This window comes from Pleurodeles waltl, chromosome 9 (genome assembly GCF_031143425.1).
Source record: "Pleurodeles waltl isolate 20211129_DDA chromosome 9, aPleWal1.hap1.20221129, whole genome shotgun sequence".
Lineage (NCBI taxonomy): Eukaryota > Metazoa > Chordata > Amphibia > Caudata > Salamandridae > Pleurodeles > Pleurodeles waltl.
The window spans coordinates 684,107,524-684,135,047 of NC_090448.1; the positions used below are offsets into that span (position 1 = coordinate 684,107,524).

A 27,524-nucleotide genomic window follows, 5' to 3' on the forward strand; every position below is an offset into this window, starting at 1 on the left:
CTGTGTACCATAGTAGAACTCTAGAGCTGTGAGGGTGCTCCAATAATGTGTATATTACAATGCAGAGTCGGTGCCTCCATTAGGGCGATGCCCCACTCATATTTTGCCCCCCCGCCTCCCAATTAATGTGAGCAATAAACTATAATTTGATTTCTTTTTAAGTGTTTTCATTAAATTAATTCTGCCTGGGGCAGTTAGCCTTCGCCGTGGGCCAGTTGCATAATAATTGCACACCTGAGGTGGGTCCTAAGCAAATGCAGGCCTGAGGGAGGTGGGGCTTAAGTAGCTTTCAATCATTACAGACAGACACTCATTAGCTAGCGCACCTGGGCCCAAGGGCACGTTGGGTTGGACAGCTGTCTTTCTTTGGCCAACCCAACATGCGCACTAGAGACCTGCTCTCAGTCTCTCTACCTGCGCATCAGTGAGCCGGGGCTGACTCAAAACTGCAGCCCCTGTCTCAGTATGAACGTGGAGGTTGCCTGCCCTAACCAATCCAGATGCTGCTGTAACAGCAGGAGCAACATCTGGATTGGCTTAGAGGCGCAGTGTTTTGGTTACCAGGCAGGACTTCTGCTATAATGTGTTGTGCACAGTATGTGAGGCAGCCCAGGGGTGGGAGGAGGCTGTGTGTCTTGATCCCCTTTTCCTGCGGCACAAACAGAGACTGTCACAGATAGGTGTTTGCAGTTACAGGTCTACGGCATGCACTTGAGCTTTCTCAGCACTGCAGTTAAGTTTAATAGTGTGTTGTTGCCAGTGGCCATGGCAAATACACAGTGTCAAAACACTGGCGTGTGTGTGCTATGCGACAGGTCAGACATTGAAAGGGTTAAAAAAAAATGGCAAAGTCAAGCTGAATACTGTGGATGAGAAGTTTGATTCCTGCTGCGACCATGAAACGCTGTTTCATGCCCCTGTCGAAGGGAAGGAGCAGAGACTGTGGAACTGGTGGTAACCAAGGTGGGCTATAAGCCTTGTATTTTTTTTTGTAAATGAAAGAAGTTATAGCGAATGGTTGGTTATTATACTCATCCGGCAGTAGGGAACATCATTGGTTCTGCAGCTTGAATGTAAGACCTGTCTGACTGTCCCACCACTGATTTCTTTGGACTGCTAGCTTTGTAGGCCCCTCAAAATGTGTGTTGGTTAGCATACTGTAATCCAGTTTGGATTTGTAAAAGGTTAATTTTATCTTGCTTCTGTGGGCTATACATATTCTACAGCTAATTAAACTGGTTGCTTATGAACTGGAGTGACTGTACAAAATGACTGCCGCAGCGCAGTACCTAGCACAGAAACACCTGGAATCCAGTGGAATAGCCTGGAACTGGGGACAAATGCTGCGTTATTGGATAATTCAAAAGAAGCAACTCATCCTCCTGCTCCTCAAGGCAGGAGTCGCATTTGCTTACTTTTCAAGGTTTCGTTTTTTTTAGGGTACCTACAGGAGCGGGAGGAGAGGTTGCTTTGAATTATCCAACAACTCGGCATTTGGCCCCAATTCTCGGCTATCCTACTGAACTACAGCTGTTTCTGTGCTCGGTTTATTTGTAGTCATCAATATACGGTGTTAGATCTCCGTGTAATGTGGCTGCCGTGCCCCCATGCAAAGAACTCTGCTCATTCTGGGTTCTTTGATTTACTACTTTTCTTAGCAAACTGTGTGAAGAGAAACCGGGCTATGAAATTAAACATGCTGCATGTGTAATTTTAACACGCTCAGAGTCCCATGAATGGACATATGTAAGTCTTTTGCATTCTACAACTCCAGCTTTATGGCCAAAAAATTCCACCTGGTGACATAAGTTCAAAATTCAAAAAGCTACCGAGCAGCACTGCTGCAAAAGACTACACTTGCCGCGTGAAGCTGCGCACCCGAAAGCATTGCAGCCTTTGGTCTTCTGAATTGAATTCATCCAATGTCCTCGTATGATATAATTAATTCATAGCTAACGCTCACATACACCTGTAGTTAAACTTATTAATGCATAATATATTCATGACTTAGTCAATGCTGTCAAAGTAAACTAGATTAGCTTCAAGTTTCAAATACAATGCACAGCTTTGTCTAACTCCCCTCCCTTTTTGTACCCCCAAATTTTACACGCTTCTTGGCAGTTCTAGGCACTACATACGTAAATGCTCAGGGACAAGAGGCATTAAGAAAAGTCTGTTGCAATCTGCGTGCCTTAGAAATGTCTTCTTCGCTATAGTTTCACAGCATCCGCAAAATAAATGTGACCAGCAGAGGGCGATTTCATTGCTGAGCCACGCACATGTCCCGATTTGGGTCAGAGAGACTGCTTGATAGCCATAGAAGAAAACATGCATGGCTGCCATCTCAATGTCCCATCTTCCAGAAAAGTGCCAGTATGTTTTGTGGGATTTTAAAGTTGCAATGCAATTTATTTGCGGAGTCTGTAATGTCACATGGCTTGTAATCAAAAGGAGCTGCACGTCTCCTATGTGCTCCTTCGGCAGTGAGGGGGCCGGCGGAGAGAGAGAGAGAGACTCATTCTAGTTTCTCCGCGGGCCTGTTCGGGAGGACAGGAAGTGGCGCGGGTGCACCAGGATTGGTTGAGAGGTAAGTGGGGGTGGGTTTAGGGAAGGGGTTTAAAAGGGGGTGGATGGGTGGGGTCGGCCTCTTTCCGGGCCGACCTTAGATAGGAGAAGGCTTTGAGGGGAGTTTTGAGGCAAGTGGCTACTAGTTCAGGGCTGAGGAAGGTTTAGGCCCTGCAGCTGCAGCGCTTAGGCAGGGGGCGGGCAGGGCGCTCTTTCTGGGTTTTGCTGGAGGGCGGGGGTGTGTGCCAGAAAGGGGTGGGCGCGGCTGGGGCCAGGCCAGTCACACGCAGTAGGGTAGGCGGGTGCGGCCCGGGCGTCTGCAAATGCTGAGACACCGCCGCGCCCCCAGGAAGCGGCCCCGAAGGCGCGAACAGGCGCACGGAGGCTTTTTCAGCCCTGGCGCTTGCAGGAGCAGAGGAAAGGAATAATTAGGCGCGCGGAGGCCTTTTTCAACCCCCGGCACCTCAATAGGGGCGCGCCAGAGGCGCCAGGCCAGGCCAGGCAACCGCAAGGCAGTTTTGACAAATGTGCGGGGGGAGGGGCGCTCCTAAGCCATATTTGGCAGCAGCTTTATACGCGCTAGTGCGCGCACAGCCATAAACGCGCGCACAGAAACGCGGCTGGACATTCAGGCAGGCCAGGCCACAAGACCCCCACAGCACACAGCGCCTGGGCGGGCCCTGTGATTTTTAAGGAAGCGGGCTACACATGTTGGCTATCATTAGCCATAAATAGGCAGACAAGTGGGTACACAGGCCGCTACACAGATTCTGGGGGCCTCAGCAGCAGGGGGCTCACAAGTTAACCACGGGAAATTTTTGGGGGACCCAAGTGCAGGAGAGGCATAAGGAAGTGGGGGCAGAGGACGGGCAGACACAGTCTGTGCAGGCCGGGGGGGTGCCGCGCAAGATGAGATTTAACGCAGTGCCATGGCAGCCGGACATGATTCGGAGGCTGTCAGGGCCGCGCTCCGTGTTCTAGGCGAGGCCGGCCGGGCAGACTTGCTCAGGCCCGGGGTCCTGGACCAGGCCTGAGTGGGCATGACACGTCCAACGCGGGCCGCTTCAAGCGGTGTGGACGCAGCAATCGCCGCATGCGAGTCGCAGGATTCAGAGGGAGACAGGGACGAAGTCTCGGGGAGACAAGAACAGGTCCCAGAGGTGCGGTCAGGGACACCTAACACGCTTAGCCCTTTAATGTTCGGCGGGGAAACCCAGGGCACCCAGGACCCGGGCACAGGGAACACAGGAACAGGCGGCGCTGGCCCAACAACAGTTGGGCCCACAGTCAGGGAAGGAGACATTACGGCAGGTCAGGCCCCCGGGTTACAGGGGGACGGGAGCGAGCAGCCCACGCCGGGGCCAAGTGGTATACAGACCCCACTGGACCTGTCCTGCCCCAGGAGTGGGAACAACCTACCAATGGGACATGGGCCCCCAGCCAGGCAACGTGGGAAATACGCAGGAAAACCCAGGGGAGGGGCAGGCAGAGCCAAGCCCAACACGCACCAGACAAGTGAGGAGGCCGGGGCGAGGGGGTCCCCGGGACCCGTCGCGCAGTGAACATGGGACCAGGTAGATGCATAGGATCTGGAAGCCAGCATTCGCGAGCAGCGCAGGGCCGTGGCGGAAACGGAGGCCAGGTGGGCCCAATTATGCAAAGACAGGGAAGAAGTGGGGACACGCTGCGAGGACAACAAGAAGAGCAGGGAAGCCATAGACACGGGGGATCCTGAAGGGTAGGGTCAAGAGCAGGAAGCTGGGTTTGGATACCGCAGACTGAAGCGGGTAGGGTTCCGGAGGCTGGTGTCGGCGTAGGAAGCCCCAGTGGTACATGTGGCCACATGTGAAGAGGCAATACGATGTCAACAATAGAGGTTGGCAGGAAAAAGTGGGCGCCAATGGGGCGCAATACGGCCCAAGCGCGTTGGTCCGAAGCAATAGAGGGGTCTGCGGCGGCCTTCTCTACACCGTGGGAGTGGGGGTATCATAATGATGGTGTGCGCCATGTGGGGCAAGTGACAACAGAAACACCGGCAACTAAACCACAAGGGTGGTTGGGTAGGCGAAGAAGAGTTGGAATTGGACTATGAAGAAGATGGGGAGGATTGGGAAGATGGAGAAATACGTGATGAGGAAGTGAGCAGTGTCAAGAAGGGGGGGGCGTGGGCGCAAGTGCGGCGCAACCCCTGCCTCTGCCTTTGTTTTTCAGGACAACGTCATGGCCGAAGGGCCATCAGGTTTAAGGCAAACAAGGCCACGTGGCAGAGCGACAAGAATAACACTGTGCAATTTGGGGGAGCCGATTGGGGGTAAGGGGAGATGGTGGTCAGTATGGGGTGACAGGGGGGAGGCTACCAGAGCTACAGGCACTAGCAAATCCATAGGTGTAGGAGAAGGGTCAGTGTGGGAGACCCCGGGGATGGTTTCAGCACAGAAGGGTGACGTGAACAAGGACCAAGAGATGGCAGCCACCACTGTCACAATGGCGGGTAGTCAGTCCGCAGGGGAAGACACGACCACGGAGGATAAAGAAGGGGGAGCTCACAAGAAGCGCCTCCCGTACATGGGTTTGGCCATGCCCCTAGGGTCACATGTCGCAGAAAAAACTAAGGCGAGGATATGGAAACATGAATAAGTAGATGTTTTTAAACTACTACTCAGGGACATACAGGCCAAGGAAGGTTCCAAGGAAGAAGAATGGGAGTTAGCGCGCAGGCCCAGGGTTCCCATTACAATGGACAATTGGACATCCGCATTCTTGATTTTTGCCAGTATATACTGTGAAAAGTACCCGGACAGGGCCATTGCGCTTTTCAAGTACATGGATATTATTAGAAAGGCCCAGATGCATTTTGGTGGTTTCGCATGGCTAAGTTATGACGAGGAGTTTAGGGCTCGGGTGAGCGTAAACCCCTGAAAGCCCTGGGGAGACGTTGATCCGGATTTATGGATGCAATGGATGGCATCAGCGGAGGCATCGGCATCCACTCATACGGCGAGTGGACAGCCGGTAACATATAAGCCTTTTCAGGCACGCCCCACCTCGGGAGGGGTGGGCACCACTACAAAAACGCAGGTGGCCAACACATGGGCTTGTTGGAACTTCAACAAGGGTTTCTGCTCACGGGCACAGTGTAGGTTTAAACACGATTGCTCCAAGTGCGGGGGCCGTCATCCAGTCATCCAGTGTTTCTTCCTTAATAGCCCTGCAGAGCAATGGAGGGCGGCGAGAGGAAGAGGCTCACAAGGGGCTCCTGCGCCGAAAGGGTCCTACACCAGTTAGATTGGAAGTGTTGTTGCCATGGTTGCGCAGGTATCCAGACGCGGCTAGGGATCGACAACTGGAATGGGGTTTTCGAGAAGGTTTTTGGGTAGGATACCAAAAGGTCCAAAAGAGGCGGTGGGCAGACAATTTGCGGTCTGCTAAGGAACAGCCACAGGTAATATGCGACAAACTGGAGAAGGAGGTAGCACTCGGGAGAATAGCAGGTCCGTTTATTGACTGGCCACCTGATCACTTGATGATATCCCCTTTAGGGGTAGTACCCAAAAAAGCGCCAGGCGAGTTCCGTCTTATAAATCATCTGTCATGGCCTGAAGGTGCGTCAGTAAATGATTTTATCGCGCAAGATGACACCAAGGTAATTTACGCTTCGGTGGATGATGCAGTGAAATTAGTTTTGAGGTGCGGGATAAAATCGGAAATGGCTAAATGTGACATACAGTCAGCCTTTCGTTTGCTACTTATTCATCCAGTAGATTTTGACCTCTTAGGCATGCAATTGGACGGAGCCATATATGTGGACAGGGTCTTACCTATGGGTTGTGCGATCATGTGCGCTATTCGAAACGTTCAGTACCTTTTTGCAGTGGGTTTTTGTGAAGACAAGTGGCCACAGGGCAGTGACGCACGATCTAGATGATTTTTTATTTGTAGGAGATGCCACATCTGGGGCATGTGGACAGGCTTTGGTAGCGTTTCAGAAACTAATGCAGCTGACAGGAGTGCCATTGGCACCGGAAAATACTGAGGGACCACTATCAATTCTGACCTTTTTGGGCATCGAACTAGATGCAGAGCTAATGGTTGCCAGATTGCCAGCGTCAAAAGTGACGGAAATACTGGAATGTCTAGCATCCGTGCGGACCCTGCACAAAATGGACTTACGAACGGCACAAAAATTGCTAGTTTATCTCAACTTTGCGTGCAGGGTAGTGAGGGGAGGACGTACTTTTTGTAGACGACTTGGACTGTCCATGTCGGGGGCAGTGTTACCTCATTATAGGATAAGAGTTTCTTTGGCCCTGAGAGAGGATATCAAGGTATGGGAGATTTTCCTGAAAAAGTTTAATGGGGTGCCAATGTCTTTTGGGGACTCGGATACGGTATGGCAGGTTCAAATATTTTCGGATGCAGCAGGGGCATCTGGTTTCGGCATTTACTGGGATGGGAGGTGGTGCGCGGAAGCATGGCCCCGGCAGTGGTTACAACAGGGGAGGAGCATTGCGTTCCTCCAGTTCTTTCCATTGTTAGTGGCACTGGCAGTTTGGGGACGGGAATTGGCCAACAGGACGGTGGTTTTCCAGGTGGACACCATGACAGTAGTAGATTTGGTAAACAGACAGAGGGCTAGGGATCTAAGAGTTTTGCGTTTGTTACAACAATTTATGCTGCAATGTTTATTTCTCAATGTTATCTTTAAAGCTGCACACATACCAGGGGTTTACAACGAGATTGCAGACTCCCTATCTCGTTCACAATGGCGGCGTTTTTGCGAGCTGGCGCCAGGAGCGGAACAGAACAAGACTGCAGTCCCGGCAGACATTTGGGAGTGGGAGGCATGATGATCTTGGTGCTGGTGGAGATGTCTTTAGCGGTATCTACGCGGCGAAGTTACAGGCTCGCATGGTTGGAGTTTCAATCTTTTGAGGAGTTTGAGGGCAACTTTTGGGCACAAGGGTCAGAGTTTTTGGAGTGACAGGCTCTACGTTTTGTGCTGTTTCTGATAAAGGAGGGTCTATCCCCGGCCACAATAGGTGGAAAGTTGGCAGGTGTCTCATTCTATGGGAAACTTTTATTTGGTACGGATCCGGTGCGTAATGATCTATAAGGTAAAATGTTGAAAGGTTGGGGCAGGGTCAGGGCCGGGGCGGCAAATAGGGCAAGAGAGCCCATTACTTTTGAGATACTGCGAGAGCTGTTGCACGTGTTGCCGGTGTGTTGCGTGAATGAGCATGAAGTAGGACTTTTTAGGTTGTGCATGGTTTGGATGTTTTTCGGTGCATTTAGGGTATCTGAATTGTTGGGCATAGGTAAAGAGTATGGCGTGAAAGTGAAGGAGGTCTGTATGCACAAGGGAAGGTTGGGTATATGGCTCAGGTGGTCCAAGACGGACCAGTTAGGAAAAGGAAAGTGGGTATGGTTGGAGAAATGAGGTGATGAGCTGGCATGCCCAGTGAGAGTGGATGGCTTTCAAACAGAAGTTGGGAGCGGCTGGGGAAACAGGGGTGTTCGTGCATGCTTACGGCAAGAAACTTACTATATCAGCTGCTGCAAGTTTTGAGGATGGCGTTGGGACGGACGGGACGGCAAGCAGGGGATTTTGAAACGCATTCTTTCAGGATTGGGGCAGCTCATTTAGGTTGGGACTGGGCCAAGATTAAAGCTAAAAGTAGATGGAAATCTAGATGCTGCAACCGTTATGTTAGGCCCTGATGAAACATAGGTTGGGGGAGGTTTAGATGTTCACCACAGTTGTTATAGTGTTTTTTCTTTACAGGATGCGTGGCCGGACCACGGAACGATAAGATGGTGACTTGGCTGGTCGGTCATTCATTCATTCGTCCACTGTGCGGCGAAATTCGCAGAAAAACAAATCTACGGCAGATCAATGGGACTGCCCAGCAGACACCACGAAGTGCGTTGGTGGGGAAAGAGCGTAATGAGGTGGGGGAGTTTACTTCTATTTATCACAGGGAACTTGCCGCAGTGGGGGTGTCCTGACTTATTGCTGATCCATTTAGGGGAAAATGATTTGGTGAAGCAATCAGGGCTCACATTGATTCAGTTCATGCAGAAGGACTTGGAGTTATTGAAGCGGAAATTGTGCGGGACATGTCTGGTGTGGACGGAATTTGTACCCAGACGGGTATGGAGAGGGGCAATCAATCATGGAGCCATTGAGCGGGCTAGGAAAAAGTTGAACAAGGCAATGAGGGTATTTTGCTGGGCCCAAGGGATTAAGGTGCTGAGGCACGAGGACATTACGGAACAAGATGGGACATTGTTCAGAGAAGATGGAGTGCACTTATCACAATTAGGAAATGCGTATTATTTGATGTGTTTGAGGTTGATGTTAGAGAACTTGTGGGGAGAGAATCTGTGGATCAGGGAATAATAAGGAAGGGTCAGTGCGGTAAACAAGGGGTTTACGGGGTGGGGCAGCAAAACACCACATGGGTTTTGCTGGTTGGCAGGAAATGGGGGAGGGGGAAGAGCCAAATGCGGGCTTGTCCCTCCTTCCAAGGGGAAAAACTAGGTGAAGGATCAGAATGGGGGGGGGGGGGTGGAATGTTACAAACAAGGAGGGCATGAAAGGAATAGGGGAGTGCCTAGGGGAGGAGATTTGAAGAGAGCCATTGGAAGAGAGTGAAGGGCATAAGGAAGCTTTTAAGTTAAGCTTGGGCAAGAGGGAGTTCATACAGTTCAAAGTTATTGATGTTTATGTTAAATCCTGTCCTAAATAAATTACCTTTTACACCAGGTATGAGTGTCACTGGATGTGTGTCCCGATGAGGGGGGCCGGCGGAGAGAGAGACTTGTTCTGGTCTCTCCGCGGGCCTGTTCGGGAGGACGGGAAGTGGCGCTGGTGCGCCAGGATTGGATGAGAGGTAAGTGGGGGTGGGTTTAGGGAAGGGGCTTAAAAAGAGGGTGGATGGGTGGGGTCGGCCTCTTTCCGGGCCGACCTTAGATAGGAGAAGGCTTTGACCACCCACCCGCCCGGCAGAGAAGGAAGGAGTTGGGAATGTTTTTTAGTGGAAGGGCGTTCGTAAATCAGGTTGGGGAGAGGGTTTGACATCAATTAGGGCAGGTGTGGTTCTCAAGGTTTGGCAGGAAATGGGGGAGGAGGGAGAACCAGATGCGGGCTTGTCCCCCCTTCCAAGGGGAAAAACGAGGTGAAGGATCAGAATGGGGGTGGAATGTTACAAACAAGGAGGGCATGAAAGGGGAGTGCCTAGGGGAGAAGATTTGAAGAGAGCCATTGGAAGAGAGTGAAGGGCATAAGGAAGCTTTTAAGTTAAGGTTGGGCAAGAGGGATTTCATACAGTTCAAAGTTATTGATGTTTATGTTAAATCCTGTCCTAAATAAATGACCTTTTACACCAGATATGAGTGTCACTGTATGTGTGTCCCGATGGACAAAACTCCACAAGGTACATTGTTTCTGGTCTACGTGAAGACATAGACATCTGCAACAGGCCTGACTAAAGACTAGAAGTAAAATTAATTCTGCAAAAATAAGCCGTGTAACTCAATATACTAGCACTTGCAGCCAATGCTCCTTCAAAATAAATATTCACCCTCCCCACAGTACTTTGCAACCGCAGCTCTCTCCCCGTACTAAGACTTCCATAGTTTTCCCAGACTTCGTGAAAACACAACTAAGATTTGTTGGCCTGGCTGGGCCTATGCATGGGCTCTTAGAGCCAAGCCAGACTCTTTGCTTAGAGGAACTGAGTTAACTGGGCTGTAAGGAATGCATGTATATCGCCCACTTCGAAATGTAATTGCATTTATACAGCACTTACTACTCTTGACACCCTTTTAGTGCTTATGACATCATTTGTATCTGTATCCACCAACGTAACAGTCTTTACGTACCAACCTTGGTTCAACTGCACATCAGTTTATGCCGAAATAGTTAGACACTACAAATAAATTGGAAAACTAAATTACACAGCACGCTTGGTATGAAGAAAAAAAAAAAATCAACATCAAAATATTATTGGATTAAACATTTGCATCAAAAGACCGTAAGAATTTCCCAACATGGTGAAAAGAGGAGCTAATACAGAACAAAATAGAGTACAAAAAATACCTTAAGAAAACATTTTAGACACTGAAACTTTGTGAAATTCCATGACAAATGAATGAAATTACACTTTTGAAGAAACGTGGTTCACTTGCATTAGCGTAACTTTTTAATCGCATGTCCTTGGTGCAAATTTTTCATGTGTTTTTAACTAGTCGCCATTTGACCGTAGTGCTGCTAGCCAAGGAAGGAAAAACATATAGTTGTAAGCATCACGTGTAAAGTTTCTAACTTGTTTTACGCTTTTGGTTTTAGCATGCTGCACAACAAAGAGTGCTGTGCAACGAGGATAGTTAACTTGTTCAAGTGTCATAAATACCCCCAACCGCCAATACCTCTCTCGCCGTAGGAGGATCGATTAAACAGCTGTTTGACGGATGTATTATTGTGAACATTTGATTTACATGCGAGAGAGCGAGGGAAGCCTGAAAGCATTTTCACAGTTTTCACAATGGACAAGGGCTGTTGTGTCCCATCACTTCCTTCTCCTACTGTTTCAAGCCCGTCTGACTCCTCATGAGCCCTGGCCTCAGCCCTGTGTCCTGTCTTTATGGCCTGACAAATGGCTTGCACGCAGCCTACATAATAAACTCACTGCTTTGCTGAAAGCATGCACTTTCAAATGCAAGCAGTAAAATTCAATCCATTTGTCAGGGCATAAACTAACAACACAGGGCACGCCTGGTAACAGAGTCCATGGATGGCTTGGGCTGAACTCTGTTCTAATGGTGCTGAAACTATTTTCAGAATTAGGGTGTTGTCATCAATTTTGCGTGCCTGACTGAAGTCGTAGGGATCGAGAAAAATACAAGGGTAGCACTTAGAACACAAAGAACATGGGGTGAACATTTGCAACAGCCTACAACCATCAGCATGAAAGTATTAACAGTGTATGTAGCTGGTGGTGCATTTGGGGCACACAGGCAAATATTTGAACTCAAGGATGCTGCGGTAGCATAGCGTGCTGTCAAACATACAGCCCACTTGTTCTTCCCTAACTGCTGTTATATTCTGTAACAATTGTGTCCTACAGCCTTTCTTTTCACACTTCGCATTACAAAATCAGAAACTCTTCTAATTTTAAAAATCATTTTGAGTAATAGTAACCAGCATTTCTTTCAATGCCTATCATTGATGTGTCAACACGAAAACTAGGGATCCAAAGGAATCCATTTTCACCTAAAAGGACTTTAACAGTCACAGTAGTGTGTATTAACTTGGGTTTGATGTATATAATTTGTGTGCTTGGTTGAAACTACTTGTTATGTTATATTTGTCTTTTCAGCATCTGGTAAAGCCAGAGAATTTTACATAATTTTCGGGCAAAGAACAAGAGGGTATAGAACCGGAGAACACAACCTCTGTTCTTGCACCACCACAACACAATCCCAGTGTTTAAGGTAAGGAAACTGATGCTATACGTTTTTCACAAGGTTGTCTAGGGCTATGTGTTGTGCAATGGTCTTCATGGTGGGTGAGGTTCACATCTGTGTAATCAATAATAACGGTTGGAATGTTGGTAGTTCCACTGATGACAATGAAGTGGCTCAGGACTAATAATGGCTGGTTTAAGCCTTCTGTTCCAACGTTCTAATGTTTCCCTTTCTGTTTCTCCCTTTTTAATTTAGACCGTTCTACCCTCAGGGGATGGAATAGAACACTGGCCTTATAGCCCAGTTGCCTCGGGCTATACGAGTTTTTAAAGGCCCTCTCCCTTGCCTTGTTATAGGCCCTCACCTGTGGCTCGAGATATATCTCTGGTTCAGGGCCTTCAACAACAACTGGTATGACCAAATCCAGCAGCAGGCTGTAAAGGCTATATTTTTTTTAACAGTTATGTTGTGTAACCGGGAGCTATTGAAGCTATAATGCATAAGATATGGTTTTGTACAGAAACATGAGTAATGTTTTTAATCAAACCTTATACATTGTACTTTTAATACTGACAGGTAACTTTAATATTAATAAGACACCATGAATACAGTTAAGCAGCTACTTGCAAAGCCATTCCTTCGACTCAGTCATAGCAATAAACTAATTGTAAAGAATTAGAACCTGATTGGTCTGACTAAAAGTAGAATAAAGTGCCCAAGACAAAAGTTGATTGGCTTACAAGAAGTACAACAAATCCCCTTTCTGCTTCCCCTGCTTGCTGTTTGATGGTGACATTCCTTGGACAAAAAAAAAAAAGGAGTTAGACTTGAAGTACAAGTTACTTACCTTCAGTAACAAAATATCTGGTAGAGACATATTCTAGTTGCAGATTCCTTACCTTAGAATTTCCCCCAGGCGTCAGACTGGATCCGGAGATTTTCATATCAAGCAATACCCTTGCTCGTCGGTAGGTGACGTCGGTCGACTTCGCAGACGTCGTTGGCATGGCAGTCGCTGTGACGACGTCGGGAGTAGTACATAGATGCTGCCTTTGCGCGGTGGCGTCAGTTAACGACTTCCCACGCCAAAGCGCAGAGCCGCTAAGAACACTGAGATTGGTGCACCAGAGCTAAGGACCTGAAGGGGGAATCCCTCCCCCTAGAAATCAGTTCACAAGCGGGGTGGATGGGTGGGCGGTAAAGAATCTGCAACTAGAATGTCTCTACCAGATATTTTGTTACCTCAAGTAAGTAACTTGTACATCTGATAGAGACTTCTAGTTGCAGATTCCTTACCTTAGAATAGATACCCAAGCAATGCCATCCTTGGAGGTGGGCTGCGAACCAAGATCATACTAGGAAGTCCTGCAGGACCAAACAACCAAAGTAGCTGTCCCGACAGACCTGACTGTCCAAGCAGTAGTGTTTAGCAAACGTGTGAAGGGACGCCCACATAGATGCCTGGCAGATATCCAGGACAGCAACTGCTGCTTCCCACTGCGTGCCAACACAGTGGAAGCATCAGTTGCTCTGGTGGATGGAGCACGCAAGCCTTCAGGGGCTTGCTTCTTGGCCAAAGCGTAGCACATTTTGATGCAAAGAAGTACCCATCAAGAGATGGTTGTTTTTGCACTGTCTTCCTTTTTTTCCACACCCACATACCAGACAAAGAGGTGATCGTCCACCCGCAAACCTTAAGTGCGATTAAGATAGAAAGCCAATGCTCTTTTTGGGTCCAGACGATGGAGTCTCGCCTCCTCATGAGAAGGATGTGGGGGTGCATAGAAAGTAGGAAGGGTGATCAACTGGTCTACATGAAAAGGCGTAACCACCTTTGGAAGGAAGGAAGCTTCAATGTGCAAAACCACTTTGTCAGGGTGCACTGACAAGTATTGAGGTTTAGACGAAAGGGCTTGAAGCTCACTCACCCTGCGAGCAGAGGTGATGGCAAAAAGAAAGACAGTCTTGAAGGTGAGAAGCCGTAAAGGAAAATTGTGCATCGTCTCAAAGGGAGTACACAATAAATAGGTAAGGCCAAGACTGAGGTTCTACTGAGGCATGATAAATGGAGTAGGAGGTGATAAATAGGTGAGGCCTTTTAGCAATCTACTCACAATAGCAGATTTAAAAAGTAAGGGCTGATTAGGTAACCCAAGGAATGCCGAAATGGCCGATAAATACCTTTTAAGGGTGCCCAAAGCAGAGCCCTGCTGTGCCCAAGAAAGAATGAACAAAAGAACCTCGGATAGAGGGGCAGGAAGGGGATCAACAGATTTGTTGGTGCACCATGCCACAAATCTATTCCAACAACAGGCGTATACAGTTTTGGTGGAGGGACGCCTGGCTGGCAAGATAACACCTCAGACTTCAGGTGGAAGATCAAAAGTTGTCAACTGTCGCCGCTCAATCTCCACGCGTGAAGGCAGAGGTTGGACAGGTTCGGGTGAAGAACCGTCCCCTGCTGCTGCGACAGAAGATCCGCCGAAGAGGCAGTCTGAGTGGAGGATCGATGGACATGGTCAATAGCTCTGGATCCCCTTGAGAACTCTGGGCAGAAGTGGTATAGGGGGAAAGGCGAAAAAGAGGCCGGAGTTCCACTCGAGACGAAAAGCGTCTCTGAGTGAGTGCCGCCTTGGAAACTCCAACATGCAAAACAGCTGATATTGCACGTTCTCTGCGGAGGCGAACAGATCTAACCAAGACTCTCCCCACTTCTGAAAGAGACACTGCACCACCTCTGGATGGAAATGCCATTCGTGATCGGCTGGGCATCTACGGCTGAGTTTGTCCGCTCTGGCATTGAGAGAACCCGCCAGATGTTGAACCACCAGGGTAATGCCCTGATGTTCCAACCATGTCCAGAGGCGTAGTGCCTCCTGACAAGAGGTCTAGGACCCTACTCCGCCCTGTTTGTTGCAGTACCACATGGCGGTAGTGTTGTCCGTGAACACCTGTACTACTTTCTCTTTGAGAGAGGGAAGAAATGCTTTCAACGCAAGCCTGATCATCCGGAGCTCCAGAGGATTGATATGGAGCCCAGACTTCCCCGGAGGCCACAGGACTCTTATCTCTACCTCTCCCATGTGGCCGCCCCAACCCAGAAGTGACGCATCTGTCACTATAGAGAGATCTGGTTAGGGAAGGGAGAGGGATCTATCGTGGACCCAATGCGGATTTGAAAGCTACCACTGCAGGTCTATCGCGGTCCCCTCCGAGATCTGGACAGGTCAGAGAAATTCCCCTGATTCTGCGCCCACTGGAACTTCAACTCCCACTGCAGGGCCCGCATATGCCATCTGGCACGTGTTATTAGCAGGATTCAGGAGGTAATGAGGCCCAGCAGCCTCAGAGTCAGTCTGACTGAAACCCAAGACAGAGGCTGAAAGATCGGAATCATAGCCTGAATGGCTTGGACTCGCTTTTCAGGAGGATAAGCATGAAACTGCACTGTGTCCAGAACAGCTCCGATGAAGGGGAGCATCTGAGAGGGAGTCAGGTGTGACTTCGGCACATTTACAGTGAACCCCAGCGTGTGCAGGAGGTTCGCCATAGTCTGAAGGTGGTAGACTACTTTCTGGGGCGAGTTGGCCTTCAACAGCTAGTCGTCAAGGTAGGGGAAGACTGATACCCCTAGCCTGCGCAGATGAGCTGCAACCACTGCCATCACTTTTGGGAACACCCGAAGGGCACTGGTAAAGCAGACGGGGAGCACGGTAAACTGAAAGTGCTCGTGACCTACCACGAATCGTAGGGAACGTCTGTGGGCAGGCAGGATGGGGATGTGGAAATAAGCTTCCTGCAAGTCCAACGATACCATCCAGTCTCCTGGGTCCAAGGGAGACTGAACCTGAGTCAGGATGAGCATTCTGAATTTCTCCTTCTTGAGGAAGTAGTTCAGGTCCCAAAGGTCTAGGATAGGACGTAAGCCCTTGTCATTTTTTGGCACCAGAAAGTAGCGGAAATAACAACCACGACCTACTTCGGGCACAGGGACCTTCTCTATAGCTCCCTTAGCCAAGAGAGCTGTGACTTCCTGGCGGAGAAGCGCCAAATGATCCTCTGGAAGGTGGCTGAAGGATGGAGGCATGGCTGGTGGAGCAGATTTGAAAGGGCTGGAGTAGCCCTTTCGAATGATCTGCAAAACCCACCTGTCCGCAGTGATGGATTCCTAGTGGGGCAGGTCATGGTGAATCCTGCTGCCAACTGGATGGGAGTGAGGGGATGGACTACGAGGGTTTGGAGCCTGCAGCGGGGGCAGAGGTGGACTGGACAGACCTCCGTTTCCCTGTCCCACACCCACGTGGGATTCCGCGTCCCCGGCCATGCAGAGGCTGGACAGCATGGGTGGCACAGTGGCTGGGTGGAGGACACGACAGGGAGCCCCTTCTGTGGCCACGAAAGTGACGAAAGTGGCGAAAAGCGGACTGCAGGGGGCAAGGGGCAGAGGAAAGACCAAGGGACCAAGCCGTAGCCCAGGAATCCTTGAATCTCTCCAAGGCCTAGTCCGCTTTGTCTCCAAAGAGATGGGAGCCATCAATGGGCATGTCCATGAGGGACTGTTGGACATGCCCAGAAAAAACAGAAGTACGCAACCAGGCGTGGCGTCTCAAGGCCACCGTCGTAGCAACTGATATGCCCAGAGTCGGTCGTGTCCAGCCCACAACGGATTGTGAACTTCGCCACATCTCTCCCATCGTTCACACCTTGGGAGACAATAGCACGGGCCTCCTCTGCTATCTGCGGCAGGACTTCTGCAACCGTATCCCACAAACAGTGGGTATAATGGCCCAAAAGGCATGCGGTGTTCACAGACCACAGTGTGAGACTGAAAGAAGAAAACAACTTCTTACCAAATTGTTCCACCCTTTTTGATTCCCTATCTGGGGGTGTGGAAGGGAATGCGCTTGAAGAAGAGGAAGCCTGGATGACAAGACTCTCAGGCGTGGGGTGTTGAGACAGAAATTTAGGGTCGTTCGGAGCGGGCTGATGGTGGCGTGCAATGGTCGAAACCCAACACAGGGGCTCCTGTGACTAGGACTAAGTACCCAAAAGGACATCAGTGGGGGCTTCACTGAATGGCAAAAGAGGTTCGGATGTGGTAGCCCTTGGCTGAAACACTTCCGTCAGGTGATTGGAACTGACCTCTACAGTAGGAAGCTCAATGTCAAGGACCTCAGCTGCCCTACTGACCACCATATCATAAGTTGCTCCCTCCGCCATAGCCACAGTAGCAGGAGACAGCATCTGGAGAAGTAGCCAGACCACTGGCATCGCCCAATTCCTGAGCCCAGTCCAAAGATGGGTCATTCGGGTATTCATAAGGGTCCAGACACCCCTCCAATCCTTCCCCGAATTCATACCCATAGGAAAAATGGTCCGAATCAGACCAGGGGCAAGTAGCCCCCATCGAAGGCAAAGGCGCGGTCGAAGCCGGCGCAGAACCCAAAGGCCCCTCAACCGAACCCCTTGGGCCTGAAGGCACAATATCAGGGTCGGTCCGCCCGAACATGAGGCGCATGGTCCCATAGAATTTGTTAAGTTTGGCAGGGTCGCCCCGGCTCCGGGAGTCTCGGGCAGGTGCAGAGTGGACCCAGACTCAGAGGACGGAGGCCTTGAGCGTCGACGCTCCTCCCGCGTCGTGTCTGCCGAGCGACGGGACGAAGTCTGAGAGCGATGGGACCTCTTCGTTGACTTCTTTTTCTTACCTGCACCCGAAGATTTCGAGGACGACGAGTGGTGATGGCTCTACAAACTGTGTCGAGACCTTCCTCTCGATCAAGACCGGGACTTATGCGGAGGGAAGGGCCGCCATGAGTTTGAGGGACCACTCCCTCAAGGCCTACAGGTGCATGGCCCGGCACTCTGAGCAGGACTTCAGGTCGTGATCGTGCTCGAGACACCACAAACAAACCCAATGCGGCATCATGCGGTGACAGTCCTCGCACAGCTTGTAACCGGTCTTCGGGGACATCTTCGACGCACCAAATGTCTCACTTGAAAACTCGACAAAACGGTCAAAGTCGCTCAAAAAGTGACCAGGGTAACTCTCTCCAGATCAGCGCGTGGCACAGAAAGAAAAGAACTGATGTCACTGCGTGAAGGCAGCGTCTATGTACTACTCCTGATTTCATTATAGTGACTATGATGCCAACGACGCCCATGGGGCCGACCAACGCCACCAACCGACGCGCACGAGTATTGCTCGAAGAAAAATCTCCAGATCCAGTCCGACGCCTGGGGGAAATTCTAAGGTAAGGAATCTGCAACTAGAAGTCTCTATCAGAGGCATTTTTTGTATAAAATAAAGAAGCCTGCACACCCGAAAATCCATACGGAAAACCTGACATGACTGGGAATGTGGAGAGACACACTGATTGAAGCCCATATAAGCAGCGCATACCAAATAATAAAGTAACACAATGAAGCAATCAATAGGAATAGAGACATACTGTAAAAAAAAAAATTATTGTATTTGTTTCTGTGGTGCTTTGAACTTGCATTACTAGGGCATGATGAATCTGAAAGTTCCTCAAATGCTAGTATATTCGAGGCCTTATGGATTTAATAGCAAGCATAGAAAGCGACATGGAAGGACATTTAGCAAGTGCTTCAGTCTTCAAGGGCAAGGGTAAAACAATACAAACTGAACTCCTTGAGTGCATGCTAGAGATTACAAAAAGCTATATTGTGCAACAGTTGAAAACCACATTATTGTGGCTATTCAGGCCAACACCACTAATGTAGCCACCAAAACACAGTCCATATTAATCTTTCAGTACATTGACAATGACAGTAAAGTGGTGGAGAGATTCTACAACTTCACACATCTAAGAGACTAGTGTAGAAACCACTGCTGCAGCTATACTCCATGAAATAAATGCGATTTTCCCAGAGCACCCTCAAAACAAAAACGTATGGCACCAAGCTACGATGGTGCTTAAGTAATGACTGGAATCTTTGGTGGAGTACAACATTTTTTTTTAGAAATGTGTACCTAATGCCCATTATGTGCCCTGTTATGCCCACCAACTTAATTGTATTATGCAACAAGCAGTAGCAAAGATCTCTGAGGCACAAGTTTTCTATTTGGATGCAGGAGGCATGCCAGCATTCTTCCTTCGTTCCCCTAACATAAAGGAAATACTTAAGGATATTGTGGCAAGACGGCTTCAAAGGGATCCCCTACTCTGAGCTTTCACATACGCACAATTAACCTAATGTATCAATAGAGTCAATCTGCCAAACGAATCTAATTTCTCAAACCACTGAAAAACATCAATAGTCTAGTCCGAAATGCAAAGGAAATATGTGACACTATAGCTGTGCATGCCAGGAATGTTTTTCTTTTATAAAGCATTTGGGGAGTGCCACATTACTGAAAAGTGATCAGTTTGCAAATTATGATATTTCCTTCCCTGAGCAAGCACTGAATAAGGCTGTGGAAGCTTATCCTATGCTAAAAAGAGGAACTGAGTTAACTGTACTGTAAGAAATGCATGTACATTGGCAGGCCACTAGTGCCATTTCTTTGCTTGCTTTAATTCAGAAATGCAATATGGAAATAAATCACTTACAGAGACAGTGGCTTTACTAAAAATAGTCATTACCACTCCTATGACAACAGCAGAGTTGGAACAATGTTTTTCAACTTTAAACTGAATCAAAACATTCTTGAGGAACACTATGATTGAGGAAAGACAAAAGGGCCTGATTAAGGCCTTGGCGGCGGGAGATTACTTCATCACAAACGTGACGGATATCCCACCTGATGTATTACAAGTCCCATTATATTCTAATATAGCCATCATGTTTGTAATCCCCCCCGCCAGGGTCGAAATCAGGCCCTAAGTGCTTTAGCAATGCTCTCTCTAGACCTTGTTAAGAGAATCACAAACTTAAATGTTCAAGTCATTGAAAAGTTTGCAGCTATTAAAGACAGATGTGCTAATTTTGTCTGCAAAATGTGAACAATGTGTTAATCCTGCTGTACAGATACTGGAGTCACTGAAATCACTGTTGTATGTCTGACTTCAATCTGTCTAACGTTTACCATATGGTTGCTCTAAAACCCAATACTTAGCATTTGAGGCATTGTAGAGTCCTTCCTTTTATGATTTGGTTTTAGCAGAACCCCTCTTTAAGGTGCGAGGGTTCATACAGCCTTCTTTGCGATTGCTATCTGATCCAAAACACCCATTTATTTTTTTAAACTGTTCTGCCTGTTAAGATATGAGGGGTGCTGCAGCATGTCATGATGGTTTTGCTGGGCTGCTACTTCATGAACAACAGCTACATCATTTGCAATGTTTGTAAATGACTCAGCTGGTTTTGACGATGTAGTGGACCAGCAAGGCAAGCTCATGGAGTTCCCTCATCAGGTTGGAGTGATGTGATCATATGACTACATACCCTCAATGAGACTTAGGGCCAGATGTAGCAAAGGTTTTTTCCCCATTCTGTGTCTATGGGAAAAAGTGTTCGTACATATGGCCCTTAGTGCCTTGTAGGGTGCCCTACTGCCCTTTAATGTTTATTCCTTGCTGTCTCATTGGTGCAGTCCAACAAATCACAATAACTGCTACTTTCTTAGTAGAATTCATTTGTAAAGGTATATCAATAAATAAAGAAATCTGTATTGTACTCAGCACTGTTATCTCAAAGTCTTATGAAGTTCTGTGGTTATACTGAATAAGATGTTACCTATGTCATTATCATACACAATCTCTTTACTGATGTCATAACTACACTTTCACAATTGCCTTATTATCCTTCTTGGTTTCTCATAATTGCTTGAAAATGCACAATTTGCTCACGGTTTGGTCGAAATCTCTCCACCCCCCCACCCCCTCCCAACCTATTATGACAGCCGGGCTCGCTCGCAATAGGGCTCTCATTACAAAGTTTAACACCCCACCACTTTCAAATGTCACCAGCCACCACTGGTATAGTCCCATTGAAAGCACAGAAGCTCTACAGAAAGGTGCTGTACTATTTAATTTTATTATGTCAATATTGCTGAGAACTGTGTGTTAAATTGGATTACACCTAAAGTCACCCTGCTTAGATTGAGATGTGTTTGCCCTGCTCTAGAATATAGAACGTATCCTGATAAAAGGTGGTGGTATTGGCCCACTAAGTGTATAGCATTCTTGCTGATACAAGGTGTAAATATTAATTTGAATGTACTGCAGCTTTGCTTAGAAGTCACTGTGTTGCATACAATTGAAAAATATCAGACTTGTTTGGTTCTCAATAGATTACAAGCACCCATGTTTCTCCCCTTCTCTATTTCCAAATGTGCATTTGGTACATTCTTTGTGTCATCATCCTCTATATAAATGGTATGAGCGTGCACAGAGCAGTTGCATGTGCAGTGCATTAATCAGTTTCTCATCAAGTAGAGTGTCTAGCTCTTCATTTGGATCAGCCTTTGCCAGGCTGGAGGCTTGAATATACAATATGACGACCAGGAGTGGATTTGCTGGGTGCCTGACTCCTTTACCTGGTGTTGGCAGTTTTCCCCAATCAGGTGTCTTTCTCAATCCTGTGAGTGCAGCCCGCATTCTAAGTGTGGGGGGGCAGTTGCTGTCTGAGAAGATCCAGTCCCCCTACTGGTGAGATTAGTACTACACCCACACAATGGCATATTCTGCACTGAAGCTGATTCACACTGCTTCATCACGTGAAGAGTACATAGGGACAAATGCTGTGCCAGTGCTGCAGCTCCTGTAGTGTACTGCGACAAACTTAGTCAGGTTCTGCAAGCTGTACTGAATACCAAAAGGCAGGGCAGCATGGCATCACTTGATAAAGGACAAGATAAGGTGGTAGGTGCTTCCATGAGCAGGCAGTCAGAACATGTGCAGCCAACTCGTGTAGAGAAATAAATAAAATGGGATTACCTGGAAGTTTGGACATTGCAAACCAGCACCAAATGCATGATTGAAGTAACCAGATATCAAGAGAAGGTGTGCAAGGTTACATATGGCTGAAAAAAGTCCAAATATTACCAACCAATCATTCTCACTATGATGTATAATTCTGCCAATGCATCCTTCGACATGTTGTCAGCATTGATGTCAGCAGGGTAGCTTGTGTGGGAAGAAGGACACAAAATGTTTTTCAGTTTGCCTGTCCCAAGCCAAAAAGAATGACTATGTGGAAGCAGAGGCCACTTTAAACCTGCAGTTCAGCACAAAGGCTAATCCAGACTATGAACAAATCATACTGAGATTGGCCAAGCAAGGACCAAGAGAGTCCACTGATGACTCCTGAGCACATTTGAGTTTGGAAATGTTGATGAGGAGCTGGATGCCCAGATCATTCAAGGGTGCCATTCATCTAAATTACATAAAGAGATCCTACGGACGGCTAGGAAGCCAGTGACCATTGTGTTAACTCTATGCCACACTCAAGAACTGACTAATGCAGGAGGAGCACACAGGGATGTCACTAAAGATGAAAGTCATCAAACCAGAACTGAGTGAAGAAGCTTATGTATTGTTAAGAAGCCATCCACTAATAAGTAGAGCAAACCATGTGGATACGGTGGAAACCCTTAAACACTGTGGTTCTCCATGTCCAGCCTAATGCAAGACCTGTTCAGTGTGTGGGAATCTAAACCATTTTAGGAGAGTCTGCAGGTCTCTAGTCTCATCAGAGTCAACCACTGAAAGATAAGCTGTATATTCTAAACCTACAACATGACATCTAGCCACAAAGGAGGGAGGCCCACAACACCTGAATGGTGTTAGGATGATATGGTATTGTTGACTAGGATGATATGTCATCGTCAGACTTAGATGACATGAAGAGGACTTACTCTATTTGGCAAATTCCCTGCCAGGATCAGGGGTGTGGAATTCCAATAGCCCGATGTCCAGGACATATTGTTTGGGGTCAAGGACAACACATTTTCATGTTTATTTGTCCTTGGGACGAGTAGGCCCAATCCCCTGCAGCACAAACCCTTTGGCTGCCACTTTACAGGGAAGGGAACAGTCTGCAGTTGAGGTAATATTCATGTCCTATGTTAATCCTGTTCGAACTTGTGGTTATGGTTCATTAATGCAAAGCCTTTTTTAAATGTTATGTCACACTACACTACTGACAGTGGTTCCAGTTAAAAAAAATAAAAAATAAAAATAAAAAAATGTACACACGTTTTAAAAGTTTAACAATATGAAGCAGGGTATACACCCAGAATGCTCTCTGATTAGATGCAAATGTTTGCAGAAGCTGGTAAGCAAGAGTGATGATTCTTTGCTTTCAAAATAAAAAGGTTCAGAAAACAAATGCAAACAAGAAAAAAAGACTGTTTAGCTAAATTACTTTGAAATTTTAGGTACTATTGCTTTGAATCATCATTTAGTAAAATGCACTGATGCATGCTAGTATTTACAAAAATATTAAAAATGGAAATCAGTGTAATCCTTTTCAGCAAGATTATGGGAAACACGAAAATTAACAAGCACCTGCAAAGTCAACCGATCCAACATTGGCCGTCAGTCTTTGCATTTTGTCACTGCGTGTACTGCTTTGACATGGCTTTTGTAACACTATTGTTGTGGGAGCTGCCAAGCCCTCATCATTGCTAAGAAAAAAAAGAACATTGGCAAAAAGCAAAAAAAGGTTTTTCTGGTCTCAAAAAGCACACATTGTCATAGTAGTTCCTGGCACTGAACAAAACTAATTTGTGTGCCAATATGTTCCTTGCAGAAGAGCAGAATGAGGTCACTCACAATAAAGCCAGCAAATAGATGGTTAGAGAGAGAAATAGAATTGTAATAAAAACAAAATGCCTTGGTTAACGCCAGACCTAATTGGGGGCCAAATTATTAAAGAAAGTCACAAAGGTGCACCCAAGGTATATGTATTTGCATTAGTGACTCATGAATTCACAAGAATTTACAGAAGTAGACCAGGCAATCATACTCATAGAAAATAATTGTGAGCTGTATTCTAGCATCTGCAAATATCCATGTGTAGATTTGCTCATGCCATAAAACTATGGAGCATTTGCAAGTTCACTTTCCTTCCAACCACTCGGTTCCCAACCCTGAAAGAACTTCAGCCCTGGTCAGGAATACATTTCCAACTTTCCCAGTAAATCCTTACAACATGCAGTTAATAGGTCTGCCAAGACTCAAAGGCATTCCAGCCCTGGAACTAGTGCTTATTGCTTCCTCCAGCCCCAGTATGTAGATCTGCGGAAAGGTGGCAAAATAAGGTTATTGCAATAGTAGGGCTTGAAATTGCTATTGCTAGTACTCAAGCACAACTACAGTATTAGCCCAGGCATAATCAGAGAGGCTGTTATCAGAGCGCTTACATAATGAGATTGCTGCCCTATTTTATTGCAACGCTACATAGCAACAAAGGACCAAGTAGGGTTTCTTACAGGACAAGTAGATTTAAGAAGCAACTTGCCCCATGGACAAGTAGTAGATATTTTATTAAATTTCACACCCCTGCAGGATGGCAGCTGTCTCATAAAATGACTCATAAGGAACACAGACCAGTGCTAAAGTGGTAAATTGCTAGTGCTCACTCCCAACAACATAGTAAATGTGGCTTATACCTGATTGGCATATTTAATTTACATATAAGTCGCTAGTAAGGTTGCATATCGCACATCAAGGGCCTGTAAATTAAATGTTACTAGCAGGCCTGCAGCGCTTACTGTGCTTACCTGAGTTAGGCCTTAAGCTGCCCATAGCATTGTAATTAAAAGGCCAAACAAGTAGGTTTACATGCCCTGTAAGTGAAAAAAACAAATTCATTTTCACTCCGTGAGGATTACCTCGCCCATAGGGTTGCATTAGGTTGTCTTACTACATTTATTAAGTCCTAACTTTTGATTGGGAGCAAGGAGGAAGTTCGTGTTTGGTGTCTGAGAAATTTTAATTTAAAATCCTCTTTAATGGTCAAGTGGGATTTTAAATTCAAAATTTTGGAAATGGCACTTTTAGAAAGTTGGCATTTTCCTGCCCTATTTCGGTGCCTTCAGCCTGTTCCTGGGCCACATTAGTAGGTGCAGCTGGAAGTTGGACTTAGTTTATTCCTCCCTGACAGCCACACAATAGGGATTAGTTAAGCCTGGACAGGCCACCACTGGTAGGACTGGGAGAGGGTGGGTGCACACACCCACTTGCAACTCAACAGGTTGTGCCGTGCCATCACACAAAGGATATCACACTAGCTCATTGTGCTTGTAGACAGGATGGAGGCAGGGAGGCAAGAAATTCTAAGCACTTCAAAAGAAAAACTCTAGAAACCTCTCCTATTAAGAAGGCACAAGGTATAAAAATATTACCCTCAAATCCATTCCTCAGTTCACTTTCCGGAGCTGCAGAGAAAGACTAAGGAATGCCTGCTGCTGAGGGCTGCTGTACTTCGGAAGACTGCATTGCTGCACATGGAAGGACTGCTCTGCTGGCTGACGCCTGCTTTGAAACCTTAGAGGCATGCCCTGTGCTTAATTGCTGTTCTGCTTCTTGAACCCAGGATTACCAGAGTGATTCCAAGGGCTAGTCGGCTGGTCTCCTGATCAGAGCCTCAGGAACAGGAAAGGCTCCAACCATCTTGAACCTGGGCCCAGCTTAAATTAGTCCTGACCCTCCAAGATGTACCTCTCTAGTCCTAGGAAGTAGTGTTAAGGTGCCCAAATAGCCAAAACCAAAACTCTGAACTTAGAAAATTCTTTAGTTAAAAAGTGTTGTGAAAGCCAAGAGGAGACTGGGACCGTTGATCTGTCTAATGTGCATCACCAGTCAGCCTGACTTCGGCAAGCTCACGCTATGCTTTTCTCTGCAGCAGCAAACCCTGCTCAACGATCCTTCATGGAAGGGGTACTCAGACTTGTGAAGTCCTCCTTGGCTACAGCTTGCAGACTCGTCGTGCCAGAGATTTTATTTTTTTGGGAAGTCCAAAAAGACTAAATCCGAATGTAGAAATGTTGACCGCAACTTCATCCAATGGGTCCCTGTCAACAACTCCTCCTCCTCATACACAGCCTGCAGCCTTGCCCCACTGAACTTTACATTCTCAGCCATTTAAAAAAATATATATATATTTTAAGTATGAGGTTAAGTACTGAACGGTCTGTAGGAGGCTGGACTGGCTTGTAGTGAGTACCAAGGGGTACTTACACCTTGCACCAGGCCCAGGTATCCCTTATTAGTGTATAGGGTGTCTAGCAGCTTAGGCTGATAGATAATGGTAGCTTAGCAGAGCAGCTTAGGCTGAACTAGGAGACGTGTGAAGTACCACTAGTGTCATATGCACAATATCATAAGAAAACACAATACACAGATATACTAAAAATAAAGGTACTTTATTTTTATGACAATATGCCAAAAGTATCTCAGTGAGTACCCTCAGTATGAGGATAGCAAATATACACAAGATATATGTACACAATACCAAAAATATGCAGTATAGCATTAGAAAACAGTGCAAACAATGTATAGTTACAATAGGATGCAATGGGGACACATAGGAATAGGGGCAACACAAACCATATACTCCAAAAGTGGAATGCGAACCACGAATGGACCCCAAACCTATGTGACCCTGTAGAGGGTCGCTGGGACTATAAGAAAACAGTGAGGGTTAGAAAATTAGCCCACCCCAAGACCCTGAAAAGTGAGTGCAAAGTGCACTAAAGTTCCCCAAAGAGCACAGAAGTCGTGATAGGGGAATTCTGCAGGAAAGACACAAATCAGCAATGCAACAACGATGGATTTCCAAACGAGGGTACCTGTGGAACAAGGGGACCAAGTCCAGAAGTCACAAGCAAGTCGGAGATGGGCAGATGCCCAGGAAATGCCAGCTGTGGGTGCAAAGAAGCTGCTACTGGACAGTAGAAGCTGAGGATTCTGCAGGAACGACAAGGGCTAGAAACTTCCCCTTTGGAGGATGGATGCCCCACACCGTGGAGAGTCGTGCAGAAGTGTTTTCCTGAAGAAAGACCGCAAACAAGCCTTGCTAGCTGCAAGTCGTGCGGTTAGGGTTTTTGGATGCTGCTGTGGCCCAGGAGGGACCAGGATGTCGCCAATTGCGTCAGGGGACAGGGGGGTGCCCAGCAGGACGAGGAGCCCTCTCAGAAGCAGGCAGCACCTGCAGAAGTGCCGGAACAGGCACTACGAAGAGGAGTGAAACGGTGCTCACCCGAAGTTGCACAAAGGAGTCCCACGCCGCCGGAGGACAACTCAGGAGGTCGTGCAATGCAGGTTAGAGTGCCATGGACCCAGGCTTGGCTGTGCACAAAGGATTTCCGCCGGAAGTGCAGAGAGGCCGGAGTAGCTGCAAAAGACGCGGTTCCCAGCAATGCAGTCTGGCGTGGGGAGGCAAGGACTTACCTCCACCAAACTTGGACTGAAGAGTCACTGGACTGTGGGAGTCACTTGGACAGAGTTGCTGGATTCAAGGGACCTCGCTCGTCGTGCTGAGAGGAGACCCAGGGTACCGGTGATGCAGTTCTTTGGTGC

General features: G+C 47.4%; 1 protein-coding gene across 19 annotated transcripts in view; it reads right to left on the bottom strand.

Moving 5' to 3' along the window:
• PPP1R13L (protein phosphatase 1 regulatory subunit 13 like) overlaps positions 1–27,524 on the bottom strand; it is a 680,831-nt gene that overhangs the window by 389,541 nt on the left and 263,766 nt on the right. For 2 of the 19 annotated variants that reach the window (XM_069207775.1, XM_069207771.1), the window contains one exon: positions 10,454–10,496. The exons of the other annotated variants lie outside the window; for them this stretch is intronic. The gene's annotated coding sequence lies outside the window, so the exon portion shown is untranslated. The remainder of the gene's footprint in view (positions 1–10,453; positions 10,497–27,524) is intronic. 19 annotated transcript variants of the gene reach the window in all.